General features: G+C 49.9%; 1 pseudogene; it reads left to right on the forward strand.

The window, feature by feature from the left end:
* The first annotated feature begins 293 nt into the window (after positions 1-293).
* On the forward strand, positions 294-1,593 carry LOC136379863 (ferritin heavy chain-like; annotated as a pseudogene).
* Positions 1,594-16,553: the final 14,960 nt, after the last annotated feature.

Here is a 16,553-nt window from a genome sequence, read left to right on the forward strand (position 1 = left end):
TATATCCTGATAGACCATCATGCTACTAATTAAGTTACTTCTGGTCACACTTAAGCACCTAGACAGATGGGGCAGGAAGTCAGACATTTATTTAATCTGATTTATTATGTCTTGAATAAAAAGGTTTGTAACTAGAGTTTCAGGCACTGCATACGTCCCCATCACCCTGTGAGGTGAAATTCATTCTCCCCATCTCACACACAAGAAAACCAAGGTTCAGGGAGATAAACATGTACTCTTGTCATCACTGTGTGAGTCATGGTCCAGGTTGGGTGATCAAGTAAAATTGAAGGATGTTAACTCCCTTGACTGCACTTGCCCAGGTCACACAGTAAGTCAGAAAGCTGGAATTTGAAACTAGGTCTGTCTGGCTCCAAAGCAAACGAAGGAAATGAACATACACTGAGTGTTTACTCTATGTATACTGAACTACATTATTTCCCCAAGGCAGCCACGGAGGTGTGTCTTTAAGAAAAGAGTCAGTGTCCTGCTTCAAGGAGATTGGTTAATGGACAGCTTCCAACTGTTAGCTCCTTCAGGGTGGCCTCAGCTGTCAAGACAACATCATGCTGTTCTCGGGGTGACCCTTGGTCAATGACAGAGCAAAGCAGTGGTGCAAGGTGCTGGTATTTCTACCCCCGCAGAACTTCTCTAACAGGCAATGTTCACTCCAGAGCACCCAGCAAGGCTGGTGGGGGACATAGTGACTTTGTCAACTCTGTCAGCCCCCCTGCCCACTCCTGCCTCCCCCCTTTTCCTTTCATGAGTATTATGCCCTAATAAACCTTTTCATTTCACTCCATTTCTGCATTTGCTTCTAGAAGGACCCAGCCTGTAACACTCATTTAACAGAGGATACCCGACAGTCTTCACCAGAGTCGCTCGGGCTTCCTGCTTCAACAGTGCTTGGACGGAACCTGGTGCTTGACCTGCCTCTCAGCCAGCTGCCCAGATTCACCCTCTGCCCCCTCCTCCTAGTGCCCTCAGACCGCCCCAAGACCCCGCGGCCACAGCCTCCGCTCCAGCACCGTGTAGCCGCCTCTTCTCAGCCACCCGACCCTTTCACAGGTGCAACCAGAACTACCACCAGGACGCCAAGGTCGCCGTCAACTGCCAGGTCAACTGGGAGCTCTATGCTTCCTACATCTCCCTGACCATGTCTTACTACTCTGACCACGATAATGTGGCTTTGAAGAACTTTGCCAAATATTTTCTTCACCAATCTCATGAGAAGAGAGAACGTGCTGAGAAACTGATGAAGCTGCAGAACCAACGAGTTGGCCGAATCTTCCTTTAGGATGTCAAGAAGCTGAACTCTGACGACTGGGAAGCGGGCTGAATGCAGTGGAGTGTGAGCTGCACTTGGAAAAAAGTGTGAATCACTCACTTCTGGAATTGCACAGACTGGCCGCTGACAAAAATGACCCTCATTTGTGTGACTTCATTGAGACTCACTTCCTGAATGAGCAGGTGAAATCCGTCAGAGAATTGGGTGACCACATAACCAACTTGCGCAGGTTGTGGGCCTTCGAAGCAGGCGTGGCAGAATACCTCTTTGACAGGCATACTCTGGGAGGCAATGAAGAGAGCTAAGCCTTAACCTGGCTTCCCATAGCCACGGGGTGACTTCCCTGGTCACCGAAGCACTACATTCATGTTGGAGTTACTTTGACCTTTTCTGTGACTTGGACTAAGTCATCCACTTATGTCTTTCATTTGTCCCATCCCTTCAAATAAAGTAATTTGGTACCCTCCCCAAGTCCTCTTTCCACTGCTCCGTACTCAGCAGTTCAGCAGCAGGGGGTATGGGCCTGGCCGGCCTGGTGGGCCTCGCGCCTGCTACACCCAGTCCCCGCGCATGAGAAGTATGTGGCTGCTGGGCAATAATTCTCACACTGCAGAAGAGAAAGACCAATGGAGCTGCCGCCGGGGGCGGGGCTGGGCCCCCTTCGGGAGTACATTTGTATGTTGTGCTGCACTGGTGCCTCTGTGGTGAAGGGGAAGCCCTGCTCCTGAGGCCCGGCTCCCAGGCCTGGTGAAAGCCGAACCCTGCCGTTTGGGGCACACAAAGGGGGCGCCCCCATCATGCTCCCAGGACTGGGTTTCTCAGCCCCTTTCTCTGAAAGTGCAGAGCATTTCACACCAATTAGTTCATTTCTCTTCTCACTTGACCTCTGAGGCAGGTGGGGGTATAATGCCTACCCAAGCCACGTCTTCTGGCCACGAGGCCTCCTGAAGAAGGGTCATCCTGATGCACAGGCAGGGGCTAGGGGGCAGTACTGACTTGAGGCTCAGGAATAGAAATCTATCCATTCACTCAAATTTAAGGAGAAAAAAACCTAAGACCAGGAAGTTAGCAACAGTGCTCAGTCAAAAATCCAGAACCTGGTTGCCCAGACCTGCTGCCTGTGTCCTATGGTTAGGCTTTCCGCTTTAAACTGGGAAAGAAGAGAGGAATCTGGCTGATGTCACTAGGGTCTCAGCTCATCTGCTCACTGATGCATAAATAAACTTATAAAATTTAAAAAGAAGAGGAATCTGAATATAATTACAGAATTGAAAGAGACCTTGGCAATCATGAAGTCCACACTCCTCATTCTGCCAGGGAAGAGGTGCTGGCCCAGAGAGAAGGGAGCGATCAAGTTCACGCGGTTGGTAAGGGACAGATGCGGGCCTTGAACCCATGTCTCCAGTGCCTTTCCCGCTTTGCTGCTCTGCCTCCCATGCTTACTAAGTGGTCTTTGCATACTGCTAGCACTTCAATCAGAACCACTGCCCCCGGTCTAACCCTCTGCCCATGGCAACACTCATTAAATGTTGTCATGACGGGGACTGACCTATGATAGGCCACCCTCTCAGACATGGCAGCCAGCACAGGTCTCCAACACAGGGTTCTGACAGAGAGCCCAGCCCAAGCCTAAAATAGTCTTTTAAAATAAAGTTTACTAATTGCTGTTTTTCCCATTGTAAAACTAATGCATGCTCATCTTAGCAGGTATGGGAAATACTTAAAAGTAGAGAGAAGAAAAACATCATCACTGTTTCACCATCCAAGAAAAACCCCTCTGGATACATTGATAGATTTCTAAGTCTGTTCTTCATGAATAATAATAGCTCATACACATAATCTATTATATTATAGATAAAATTTGAATTCCTAAATTATCACATAACTTTGAACCTAAGCATTTCTTCCTTTCATAACAAACATTTTATACACATATTTTTAAAGCCTGCATAATATTCCATTGAATGGATTGCCACCATAACATGTAATTATGTTGGACACTTGAGTTATTTACAGTTTTCCCTATTTAAGTAACTCAGAGATGGGAGTCTCTGTGCCTAAAGCTCCTTGTGTATTTAAGCTTATTTCCTTAAGCTAGAATCAGGCCTGGTGTGTTTTGCTAGGTTGCTCTGACCTTCCTTCTCCTACAGCAGGAAGTCAATGAGCATGAATTAGCTAAATCTACAGGATGTGGGTGTATTCTTTAACACTTGGCATCCATTAACACCGCTAATACTGACAGTCTAATAATAGAGGCAAAACCAACAGTAAAATTAGATAGTTACTCAGGTGGGCTAAAGATAGATGACCGGTAGGTTAAGGACTTGGCAGGTAGGTTGTGAAACAAGTGGAGTCCTTCAAGGATGCCTTCTCGGGTGGGCTTCCAGCCATGATCATGACCAGGCCTTTCATTTGAATACCTGAGCCTTGCTACAGAGCCCCCATGAATATTCTAGGGAGAGTCATCCAGAAGGAATTTTAAAGAGATAAGGGGTGAAGAGAATGTAAATGGTTCTAGAACAAAACCTAGCTGGGGAGTGAAGCCCCTCTTTCCTCTCCCAGCTCCTTGGGGAGAGGAAACCAGCAGAAGCTGGAGGGGAAGGCCAAGGGGAGCAGAGCCAGGTGTCCCAGCAGACCCAGTCCCCCGTGTTAACGGAGGGTCAGCCTGGCACTCCAATAGCCAGCTGACTCCATGAACCTGTGTGCCTGGCACAGGAGATGCTGATGTGAACAAGACACAGCCCTGCCCTCATAGGCTCACAATCTAGGGATCTGGACGTAGTGGAAAGGGCATGTAATGACAGGCCCCCTTGGTCTGTGGCCCGGCAGGCTGGGTGTGTTTTGGGAAATGAAGGAAGCTCATTGGGACAATCCAAGAAGACTTCTGAATTGCTTTCCTAGGGCTGCCATAACAAAGTGCCTCAGACTTGCCTTAAAACAACAGAAATTTTTCTCTTTCTCCCAGTTCTGGAGACTGGACATCCTGAATTAGGTGTTGGTAGGAACATGCACCCTACAAAGGCTCTAGGGGAGAATCCTTCCCTGCCCCTTCAACATCTGGACCTGCTGCATCCTTGGCTTGCAGCTGCAGCACTGCAGTCTCGGCCTCAGTCATCACATGACGTCTTCCCTCTATGTGTCTGTGTCTGTTTTCTCTTCTTTTAAGGACACAAGTCATTGAAGTTGTGTCCTCACTAGTTTGCATGATACATGTGCAAAGATTCTATTTCTTTGTGTGTGTGTGTGTGTGTGTGTGTGTGTGTGTGAAAGAGACAGAGAGAGGGATAGACAGGGACAGACAGACAAGAAGAGAGAGAGATGAGCAGCATCAATTCTTCGTTGCGGCTCCTTAGTTGTTCATTGATTACTTTCTCATATGTTTCTTGATTGGGAAGCCACAGCAGAGTGAGTTACCTGTTGCTCAAGCCAGTGACCTTTGGGCTCAAGCCAGCGACCATGGGGTCGTGTCTATGATCCCACACTTAAGCCAGCAACCCCTCACTCAAGCTGGTGAGCCTGCGCTCAAGCCAGGACATTGGGGTTTCGAATCTGGGTCCTCTGCCTCCCAGTCTGATGCTTTATCCACTGCGCCACCGCCTGGTCAGGCACAAAGACTATTCCTAACAAGGTCACATTCTGAAGTTCTTAGTGACGTGAATTTTTGGGGGACATTTCTCCAACTTAGTACAATGTTTTTGAAGAAGGTTTGAGAAAGGTAAGTATATGGGTCATTACAGTAATGCTGACCTCTATAGGAAAGCCCAGCAGGTGAGCCCACTTCCCCTTGGGCTGGCCTTGGTCTCTGAGTACCTGCCCTCATCACCACTGTGTCACCAGCCAGGCTGGATCATCAAATAAAAATGCTGGACTAACCTTTGATCAAACTTCCCAGGGTGGGAAGCTAGGCAGGCAGCAGATTCTCGTGTCTGTGCTGAGACCACCTCTCCACTGCTCTGGAGGGTGAGAGAAGTGGGGGACACAGGAGGGCAGGGCCCAGCTGGAGCTGACCTCACTGCCCCACCTTCCCTGGTTTCAGCCTTGCTCTCTTAAAGATATACTTGCTACAGCTGAGAGAAGCTATCACACTTTCTGGTTTCCTTCTGAACCCAGAGAAGAGAATAGGGTGGGTAAAGAATGAGGGACAGGCCAGTATATTTACAAATAAATTAACCCCACCCTGTCCTCAAGCATTCCACAGCAGGGCATGTCTCCAGCACCCTATCCCTCACATTGGCCCCCCTATACTCGAGGGTGGGAAAGAATATGATGTAGATGGTTTCTTTTTCACCTACACAACCCCAGTCTCCCTTGATAGGAAAAAGAGCGACTTCTCATCTTGCCTGCACACTTCTTCAGGTGCGCTTGGAACGTTCTTCTTCCCCAGTCCTGGGCTCCCAAACACACTCCCTAGATCCCCGGGCTCCCAAGATGCAGGAGGGAGGAGGAGGGAAGTGGATGAAGACTGATAAGCCCGTGTCCCACAAGGACGCAATCTCTGCAAGAGCTTTCCACTGAAATGAAAGTTCAACTTCTGGGGCCTTGAAACTGCTAGAGCTATGAGCAACCAGGTCCAGAATAAACCTACCAGGACCTGGCCCCCGGTCTGGGAGATGAGCATGGGGAGGTCCCCCAACCTGCTCTCCTTCAGGAAGGAAGCTGAGAGACACTGTTGCTGAGCCCCAGAAAGCAGAGTGAGTGCTCCAGGGAAAGAGCAAGGGCTTTGGCATCACCACGGGCAAGCTGCTTCCTAGCCGAACCTCAGTCTCCCCATCTGCAATATGGGAACAGTAATTATACTTCCTATTGTCTTAGGTTTACCCCCTCCCGCACCCCCAGGTTAGATGGACATGGAAAGAGCCAAAGAGTTATTTGGAGAGAGAGTCTGGGGTTGTTCTGGGTAGAGGGGCTTGCTCGTGGCAGTGAGAGGGTTTCAGTATGACCCTTGCTGAGCGAGTAGCTCTGGGAGGGAGATGGGGGTCCAGGCTAAGCTATAGGGCTCAGGAGGTTACTGTCCTCACCAGAATCCTATAAACTGTGGGATGGTCACTTGTCTAGATCAGGTATTAACCACATGCAGATCAGCTCATTGTATGCAATGATTGTGTAAGTTCTTTGAGGACTAGGGGAGAGGAACCTGTTTGAGAAAATGAGGTTTTGAGAATCAAAAGCAATAATATTGAGTCAACCTACTAAAAAGGATATATGCAAGGGCAAGGATGAGGGGAATCTGGAAGGACATTTCTTGATTTGAGGGCTTTATTTTATTTTTTTAAAGGTTTTATTTATTGGTTTTACAGAAAGAGGAGGAGGTGGTGGAATGAGAGGTACCAATTCATAGTCACTTCAGTTTAGTCGTTCATTGATTGCTTGGCGTATGTGCCTTGACTAGGCAAGCCCTGGGTTTTGAACTGGCAACCTCAGCATTCTAGGATGACGCTTTATCCATTGTACCAACACAGACCAGGCTAAGGGCTGTTTTTAAATTCTAATACTGACTATCTCACAGAGTAGTGATAACCTGAAGGCCCTAGATGCATCTTGACTCTATTTTGGGAGTTCAAACATAGACTTCAACATCTTCTTATAATAATTCCTATATTATATAATAATTAACATATTCTGGTATGTAAAATAATAGCATATGTTACATATCGTTATTATATTAGCCTAATTTAAGTATGAGATTGGTTTTTTAAAATGCTTTAGAAGGTTTCATGACTGTTATTGCCTAGGGAGCCCCTGAATGTGTGATTTCCTTTAACATGCCTGGTCAGCCAAATCCCCGGTCACTCTGAGACAATTAGGCCACTTAGCACACTGTCTGTGTGCTAAGACAATTGGTTAGTTTACTCCTCTGCCAAGAGGCAGGCCCCACACATGAAAGGACCTGGCTTTCGGAAGACCCTGGCTGTGGGGAGACTGACCCCACCCCCAACCTATGCTATTAGAGTAAAGATCACTGTACTTGGCTTGAATATTAAAAACATGATGCTGGCCCTGGCCGGTTGGCTCAGTGGTAGAGCGTCGGCCTGGCGTGTGGGGGACCTGGGTTCGATTCCCGGCCAGGGCACATAGGAGAAGCGCCCATTTGCTTCTCCACCCCCCCCTCCTTCCTCTCTGTCTCTCTCTTCTCCTCCCGCAGCCAAGGCTCCATTGGAGCAAAGATGGCCCGGGCGCTGGGGATGGCTCCTCGGCCTCTGCCCCAGGCGCTAGAGTGGCTCTGGTCGTGGCAGAGCGATGCCCTGGAGGGGCAGAGCATTGCCCTCTGGTGGGCAGAGCGTCGCCCCTGGTGGGCGTGCCGGGTGGATCCTGGTCGGGTGCCTGCGGGAGTCTGTCTGACTGTCTCTCCCCGTTTCCAGCTTCAGAAAAATTCAAAAAAAAAAACAAAAAAAAACCATGATGCCCAAACTCTTTTTTTTAAATAGATTTTTTTTCAGAGAGAAAAACAGGAAGGGAGAGAGAGTAAGAAGCATCAACTTTTAGTTGTTCATTGATTGCTTCTCATATGTGCCTTGACCAGGGGGCTCAAGCCATGCTGATGACCCCTTGCCCAAGCCAGTGACTTCTGGGCTAAAGCCAATGATCCCGAAGCTGGCAACCTGAGGGTTTCGAACCGGAAACCTTGGCATCCCAGGTCGATGCTGTACACTACACCACCACCAGTCAGGCCCAAACTTTTGTTCTTTGATTAGAGCCTCTTCTTCCCTCCTCACTAGCCCTAGCTGTAGGCAGGAATGAATGGCAAAATTAAAATTCACTTGTTCATTTTATCAGTATCTGTGAGCCTGTATTTCCATATAAATGACCAATGCATTTAAAAAACAATGACTTCTCCTACCCTCTTCAGGACCTAAAGTATGAATTTCATCAGATGAAGACAGAGGCTGAAGAAGACAAGGAGAAAACGGGGAGGCCAGGAGGGGAACTGAGCAAATGTACAGGTTCATTCTGCCATCCAGGCAAGATCTTGAGTTACTGACCAACAGGAAAAGGCTGCTGTGGGCAGAGTCCCTGGGACATGAGAGGACAGTCATTTTAACAAAGGCAAAAGTGGGGGTCCAGCCGCTGTGAATGCAGCCCACGTGTGGGGTGGAGGCAGTGTGGACAGAAATAAATAAGGCCATGAATCTAGAGCCCCTTTGTCAGGGTGCTAGTGGTTTAATACTGCCAACCTGCGAGGCATCAAGAGAAATGTGCGAAGTACTGGTAGCTGACTCACCCAGATTCCCTTAAATGTGGGTGAAGCCCTTTGGGAACCTGGTGGGAATCCAGAACACCTGCCTGGGATGCGGGAGCCCTCCGAGAGGAGGAAATTGCAGACAGGAGTCTACGGGTCTGCTTTGTAAGAAGCAGCATCTCCCAGGTTGGGGGATGGGATTTGTGCAGAGGGTGCTTGTGTTTGGGGTTTCCTGGGCATGGGTGTCTCTGTTTTCTACCTGGAATGGAGGACTCTGAGTCCATGGAGGGAAGTGAGAGAGAGAAGGGGGGTGGAAACCAGAGTGTGGAAGTTGTTATTTCGGGGAACGAGAGCTTTCTGCAGGAACAGTCATGGCCACTCACCCCCAACTGCCTCCTCCCCAGGCAACACTTCAGGTGTTTAGCTCAGAGGTTAAGTAACTTGTCCAGGACTATGCAGCTAACAGTAGCCTGAGCCAGAATCAGAACGCAGGTCTTTCTGCACAGCTTTTTCACTCTTGTGACTCAGTTCTCTCCAGAGTTGAAAGAGCCTGTAGTTTCTCCACAGAGTGAAAGAGGGTATGCTGGCGGAGCGGTCACGGCAGGAGGCCGGCGGGAGTCCAGGGCTTGTGAGAAGACCAATCGAGATAAGAAATGGGCTGTGCCCAGCCCAGGAAGCAGGGCTTCTAAAGGTCTTTTCTCCCTGGAACCTTCCTGAGAAGCCCCTCAGGGATGGTGGTGGGGTTCCCAGGAGGAGTTCAGGCCTCCCTCCTCTGTCACACACAGGCAGAGTGAGATGCAGTCTCTGGGAAGACCAGGCCTGGGAAGGAGTCATGGCCAGAGTCAGTGAGGCTGATTCCCGGGAATCGAACCCGGGACTCCCGCACGCCAGGCCGACGCTCTACCACTGAGCCAACCGGCCAGGGCCTGTGCTGGTTTTTGACAGTATAAACTATTGGGGTTTGTTTTTTTTTTATGTTTAACAAGCTCTGACTTAATCATGCTGGTCACCCCCAACTCCCTTCCTCTGCTGGCAGCATTTCAGATGTTTGAAGGTAGCCCCATGTCATCCCCAGGTCAAGGCTGCCTACCACTCTCTACTCAGTTCCCTAACCACCCTCCACTCCCAGGTTCCAAGCCTTAACCGTATACTGCCTCTTCTGAAGTCATCCCTTGCCAGCCCCCTGGTTCTTTTTTTTTTTTATTTTATTTTATTTATTTATTTATTTTTTACAGAGACAGTGAGTCAGAGAGAGGGATAGACAGGGACAGACAGACAGGAACGAAGAGAGATGAGAAGCATCAATCATTAGTTTTTCATTGCGCGTTGCAACACCTTAGTTGTTCATTGATTGCTTTCTCATGTGTGCCTTGACCACGGGCCTTCAGCAGACCGAGTAAACCCTTGCTCGAGCCAGTGACCTTGGGTCCAAGCTGGTGAGCTTTTGCTCAAACCAGATGAGCCCGCGCTCAAGCTGGCGACCTCGGGGTCTCGAACCTGGGTCCTCTGCATCCCATTCCGACGCTCTATCCACTGCACCACTGCCTGGTCAGGCCCCCCTGGTTCTTTAAAGTGTGACCCACACACATACACACCCACACCTGGGACTGAGGCTACCATGCCAGGCCATGTTGCTCATTAATTCATAGATTCATTCCATAATTATTAAATGAGTGCCCACTGTATGCCTGGCTCTGTGCTGGGTGCAGGAAGACAACCAGAGAATAAAAAAGACCTGGCTCCTTGGGAAACCCCTGGCCTGGTGGGGTGAGACGAGCCGGCACAGGTCATCTTTGCCATGACTAAGCTAAGGTGCCCTCGTAAGCTGGCTGAGACAGCTGGAATCACACTCGCCCAGCCTTCACGTGCTGCTCGCAGTCATCCCTTCCGCTGGAGCAGCGCGAAGCCAACCTCTGTGCACTGCCCATCGCCAGCCACATGCCCTCCAACTCCTCTGGGCCTCGAGCAGCTCCTGGACAGGCGCGTCCCTCCGAATGACAGCCCCAGGCCACACAAACCTCTGCCCTTTACCCACTTTCACCCGGAGGCTGCCAGAGGCTGCCAGCCAGTGCAAGAACATGCACAGATAAGAAAATAGAGCAAACCACTAACAACAGAGAATTTACTTGCTACTAAGGATAAAGATCTGGGCTGGCTCTTTCATGACGGGTATCTCAGTTGACTTGCTGTTGTTGTTGTTTTTTAAAATCACCATTTATTGAGCATCCACTGTGCTTGGCATATTGGCATATTATCTCTAATCATTCATTGGAACTTTTTGAAGTAGGTATTTTTGTCCTGTTTTACAGGTGAGAAAAATAAACACAGGTTCTTTTATTGTATAAATAATGTTTATGGAGCACCTATCTGTGCCAGGTTTGGGGCTAGAATGGCAGTGGGGGGTAAGACTGCCAGTCTCTGACCTCATCAGTCTGGTCAGGATGCAGATATTAAATGGAAAGGCAAGCAAATAATTATAAGTGCTGCGAAGGAAGAGTGGGGAGTGTCCCAGGGAAAACAGCAAAGCTGTTTTTACTTTAATTGGGGTGGACAGGGCAGGATGCCTAAGCTGGGCTAAGGGACAGGCACTAGTTAGCCAGGTGGAAGTAGGAATGGCTAGTGAGCAGAGGAATGGCATGTGCTAAGGCCCTGAGGTGAATGGAAACTTTGCCTAGACAAGGATCTGAAGAAGGCCAGAGGGATTGGGGCTGAGGGGAGGGCTGAGTAAAATGAGGCTGAATTGCTGGGTAGGAGTCAGATCCTCTGGGTTTTCAACCTGAGTCTACGGGCGTAAGAATCTCCTGAGGAGCTGATTTCAGTGTGGGCTCCAGAGACCGCCCTCCACCAAGCCTCAGCCAGAGGACTTGCACTTTTACCTACTTCCCCAAGAAGGACCCTTTAAGGAATACAGATGTAGGTCTTATCAGCATTTCAAGGATCTGGAATATTGCCTAGGAGGAGGGAATGCTGGGAGACCAAAACCAGGCTGACTGGTGCACGTTGTAACATAGTTCTGTCTGCCTCCCAAAGCAGCGGAACACTGTCTCCTCTTGAAAGGAAGGTGGTGGCAGAGGGTGCAAAGAGGACTGGAGGAAAGACCCTCCAGACAAGGGAACAGTGTCAGCAAAGACAGAGCCCAGCTGGCTCGGAGATGAGTGGCGCAAGGCAGCCACAGAGCCACGGGCCTTCTCAGAGCCAAATGTCACTTTCCCCGCTACTTCGAAGGGGCCTCCCACGTTCCTGCTGCAGGGCTTTTGCATCTGAATCCCATTTTGGCGTTATAATACCTCTGTGAGGAAGAAGAGTTGCTGGGATCACTCTCCCCTTTTCTGAATGAAAACACCGAGGCTCAACTAGGTGAAGCCATTTACTCAATGGCTTATGTTAAGTCAGTGAACAGAACAATGTGAGGAGCCAGGCTAGACTTGTCAATGGACAACCAGGTGATCCTTATCCCTCCCCCCCCCCCCAGAAGTTATGAGATAGCAGCAACCCCCGTTCTCATGGACCTGTGGAGGCAGGAGGCTGGACAAAGTGGCCTCTGGATTTTTTTTTTCTGGTTTTTTTTTTTGTTTGTTTTTTTTTTGTTTGTTTTGTTTTGTTTTTGTATTTTTCTGAAGCTGGAAACGGGGAGAGACAGTCAGACAGACTCCCGCATGCGCCCAACCGGGATTCACCCGGCACGCCCACCAGGGGCGAAGCTCTGCCCACCAGGGGGCGATGCTCTACCCCTCCGGGGGTCGCTCTGCCACGACCAGAGCCACTCTAGCGCCCGGGGCAGAGGCCAAGGAGCCATCCCCAGCGCCCGGGCCATCTTTGCTCCAATGGAGCCTCGGCTGCGGGAGGGGAAGAGAGAGACAGAGAGGAAGGAGGGGGGGCGGTGGAGAAGCAAATGGGCGCTTCTCCTATGTGCCCTGGCCGGGAATCAAACCCGGGTCCCCCGCACGACAGGCCTACGCTCTACCGCTGAGCCAACCGGCCAGGGCTCTGGCCTCTGGATTTTGATCACTGGGGCTCTCTGTGGGCGCTGCTTTGGTTCAGGGAGGTCATGGAGATCCCAGAGCCTGAACCCTCTCACTGCCGTGTGACCTTGGGCAGCTACTCCCCACTCTGTGCCTCGGTTTCCTCATCTGTGAAATGAGGTTCAGCTAGTCAGTCACTGTAGTCCGAAACTCAGTCCAGCTCTGACGCTGTCGAACTCTTGAGTTCTGCCTGGGTGGGTCCCTGATTCCGGAGGGTACTGGCACAATGAGCATTTAGGGTCAGAAGAGCAGTGACCCAGGTGCCAAGAGGAACAAGGAAGTATGAGAATATTTCAAATTCCGTTTCAATCTGGGCTGTTCTGAGAACTGGGTGGAGAACGGGGTGCGGAAAGGGGTGCTGTCACAGCTCCTGCTTAATGGGCAGTGAGCAGGTGGCTGCGAGCTCCAGCCCCTGGGCTAGGAAGAGGAAATGGAATCACTGCGGTGGTTTCCTGGCCCAGGCGGATCAGAGCATCCCCCGGGGAAGAGGTCTCCCCGGTCTCCCCGGGCTCACAAGGAGCTCTTTCTCCCTTTGCTACCAGATGGGGAGAGGAGCAGGACCAGGACGGCGGCTGATGGGAGGGACGGCCAACGGGAGGGTGTGGCAAGGCAGGCCTTGTGTCCTCAGTTCCCGGAGCTTTCTTGCCATGACCCAGAGCTCAGTCAGACCCTCGCCGTTTGTGGGCCCCTCCCCCACAGGTGTGAGAGCCCAGGGGTGGCCTCCGTGGCCTATCGGCCCTGCAGAGCTCCGTGGCGGCGCAGACCCCAGCCATCCCTCGGTGCCCCGGCTAGGGCACGCGTCTCCTCCTGGCTGGTTCTCCTGGTTCAGCAGCCCCACCCACAGCGGCCGGTTCCTCGGCCGTCCTGTGTCCACTCCTTCCCTGTCCCCCACTGCCCTTCAGAGCTGGGCACCAGCGGACCTGTCGGCCTCTGACCTCGCACTCCCTGACTATGTCCCCCCTTCCTCCTTGTACTTCCCCTTCTCTCACTTCCCTCCTTCCTCGTCTGCCTCAGGCCCCTAGCTGGCCTTTCGCCCATTGCTAAGACGGCTGACCCACGACAACCTTTTTGACCCTCAGAAAATTTAACATTTATGAAGGTCCACAGAGAGGATGGGTGAGACAGGTTCGAAGATGAAGAAGTACAAATTGTTAATTACAAAATAGTCACAGGGATGTAAAATACAGCCCAGGGAGTATAGACAATAATATTGTGGCCTGACCTGCGGTGGTGCAGTGGGTAAAAGCATCGACCTGGAACACTGAGGTCACTGGTTCGAAACCCTGGGCTGGCCTGGTCAAAGCACATATGGGAGTTGATGCTTTCTGCTTCTCCCTCCTTCTCTCTCTCTGTCTCTGTCTCTCTCTCTGTGTCTCTTCTCTCTAAAAAATAAATAAATAAATCTAAAAAAATTTAAAAAAAAAGAAAGACTGACTTTAAAAAAATAATATTCTAATAACTATGTACACCAGGGGTCCCCAAACTGCGGGCCTCATGCGGCCCCCTGAGGCCATTTATCCGGCCCCCGCTGCACTTCCAGAAGGAGCACTTCTTTCATTGGTGGTCAGTGAGAGGAGCATAGTTCCCATTGAAATACTGGTCAGTTTGTTGATTTAAATTTACTTGTTCTTTATTTTAAATATTGTATTTGTTCCTGTTTTGTTTTTTTACTTTAAAATAAGATATGTGCAGTGTGCATAGGGATTTGTTCATAGTTTTTTTTATAGTCCGGCCCTCCAACAGTCTGAGTGACAGTGAACTGGCCCCCTGTGTAAAAAGTTTGGGGACCCCTGATGTAGACTGTTAGGGATACTTGAATTACTGGGGGGACCACTTTGTAAAGTGTGTAACTGTATAATCACTATGCTGTACACTTCAAACTAATATAAAATAGTATTGAATGTCAACTATAATTGAAAATTTAAATTTAAAAAATTTGCATTTCCTATAGCCCATAATTCTAGAGTTGGACTGGGCTCTGTGGGAGGTAACAAGGAACCTAATGGTCACTTTGGCTGGGCCTATCTTTTCAACCCAGTAGCCAAAAGCCAGGTCTTGTCAATGCCCCAATTACTTCTCTGGGGAAGTAATTCCTTTCAAACAAAACCTATGAGGACAACTGATATATAAACCAGAATGAAGTTTATTAACTGTAAATATAAGACAAAACTCCCAAACTGGCTGACTGTGCTCTCCCTATTGATTTATTCCTCCCTGTTCCAGTCTATTAGTCTTCAATGGAGGCTGTCCCTTGGCAAAGATTAGATGACAGAGTGTCCCCTTCACAAGTTCTGGGTATCTGAAGACTCAAATTAGGTTGCTGGGTGAGTCTGGAACCAGAATTAGGGGAGAGGGGATTGGAAGGCCACATTTCCCAAAGCAGAACACTTTTACATGAGCAAGAAAAGAACTCTTAAAGCCAAATAAGGTTGGAGAAGGCTGCATACATTACTACTTCCCAGAGAGTCACAGTGTGTGCTGGCTTATTCAAGGCTCTGAAATGAAATCATCCAAATTAATTTGATCTCAAAACCATTTCCCCCTTATCCCCAACACTGTCGCTGGCTCACGCTAGGGATGGTTTCTGGGTAGTGGGAGCTCTGTCCCTGTACCCACGGCCTCTCCCCACCCAGTTCAGCCCCCTGGTTCCCTTTCTTGTTTTCCTTGGTGACTGGCCTCTGCTGGCAAATTCTTTATCAGGGTTACTTGCATTGTGTAAGCATTGGCAGGCTTTCTACACCCTGACGTCAGCTGGGGAAGCCTTTTTGTGTTTAAGATGACTTTCTTTAGCAACAAAGGAGGAAAGTGCTATTTATAAGAACAAGATAAAGAAATTCAAGAAAAATACCCATAAACCGTGGGTGTATTTGGCTAATAAAGGAGCAGATGTCCTTAAGGGACGAAGCCACGCAGGCATGAACCCGGGCTGAGTGCAGGGAGGAGAGCTGGGAGACCAGCGCTGCTCTGACTTACACAGTGAGCAGCATCTGAGTGTTGGGGGGTCTTGGGGGGGAAAGGAAAGCAAGCCAGGTCTAACAGCATGGTACATCCAGGAAAATTTGAATTTTACATAAACATTGGGTAATTTTTTAATATGACATATCCCATACCATATTTGGGGCATCCTGGTACTAAAGGTTATTTGGGTTTTTTTTGGGGGGGGGGGTTTGTATTTTTCTGAAGCTGGAAACGGGGAGAGACAGACAGACTTCCGCATGCGCCCGACTGAGATCCACCCGGCACGCCCACCAGGGGCGACGCTCTGCCCACCAGGGGGCGATGCTCTGCCCCTCCGGGGGCGTCGCTCTGCCGCGACCAGAGCCACTCTACCGCCTGGGGCAGAGGCCAAGGAGCCATCCCCAGCGCCCGGGCCATCTTTGCTCCAATGGAGCCTTGGCTGCGGGAGGGGAAGAGAGAGACAGAGAGGAAGGAGGGGGTGGGGGTGGAGAAGCAAATGGGCGCTTCTCCTATGTGCCCTGGCCGGGAATCGAACCCGGGTCCCCCGCACACCAGGCCGACACTCTACCGCTGAGCCAACCGGCCAGGGCCATAAAGGTTATTTGTAATGTGGAATTCCACATTAACTGAAACTCCTCTATTTTATCTGACTTCCCTACGCAGCAGCGAGAGGGGGAGGCTGGGGTGGCTGGGTGGGGGACTGTCTGCTACTCTGTGACAGGCAGCTGTTGGCTGTGCCATGTGGCCAGTGACCTGAGGACCACAGTCAGAGTTCTGCAAAAGTGGGTGTCACATGGGGGTGGGACATGATGACAAAGGACAAGGAAAAAAAGGCCATGTCTCACTTTTGAGTTAACACAGGGACAGAGAAAAAAGCAGAACAGCCTTGCACAGAGTGGAGTCCAAGACGCCATGAGACAGGAAATTTGAGTGGGGGTTTCGGGGTGGGAGGGAGGGTCCTCTAGACACCGAGGAATGACAACTCCTGTTGACATTTGAGTCACAGACATTTGTACACGTACACACGTGCATGTGCCTGTGCGATCTTACCTCTTCCATGTTTGTTTTACTAGTCTAATTCTTGGACTTCTAGCGGTAGCTTATTGTT

The sequence above is a fragment of the Saccopteryx leptura genome, chromosome 8 (assembly GCF_036850995.1).
Source record: "Saccopteryx leptura isolate mSacLep1 chromosome 8, mSacLep1_pri_phased_curated, whole genome shotgun sequence".
Lineage (NCBI taxonomy): Eukaryota > Metazoa > Chordata > Mammalia > Chiroptera > Emballonuridae > Saccopteryx > Saccopteryx leptura.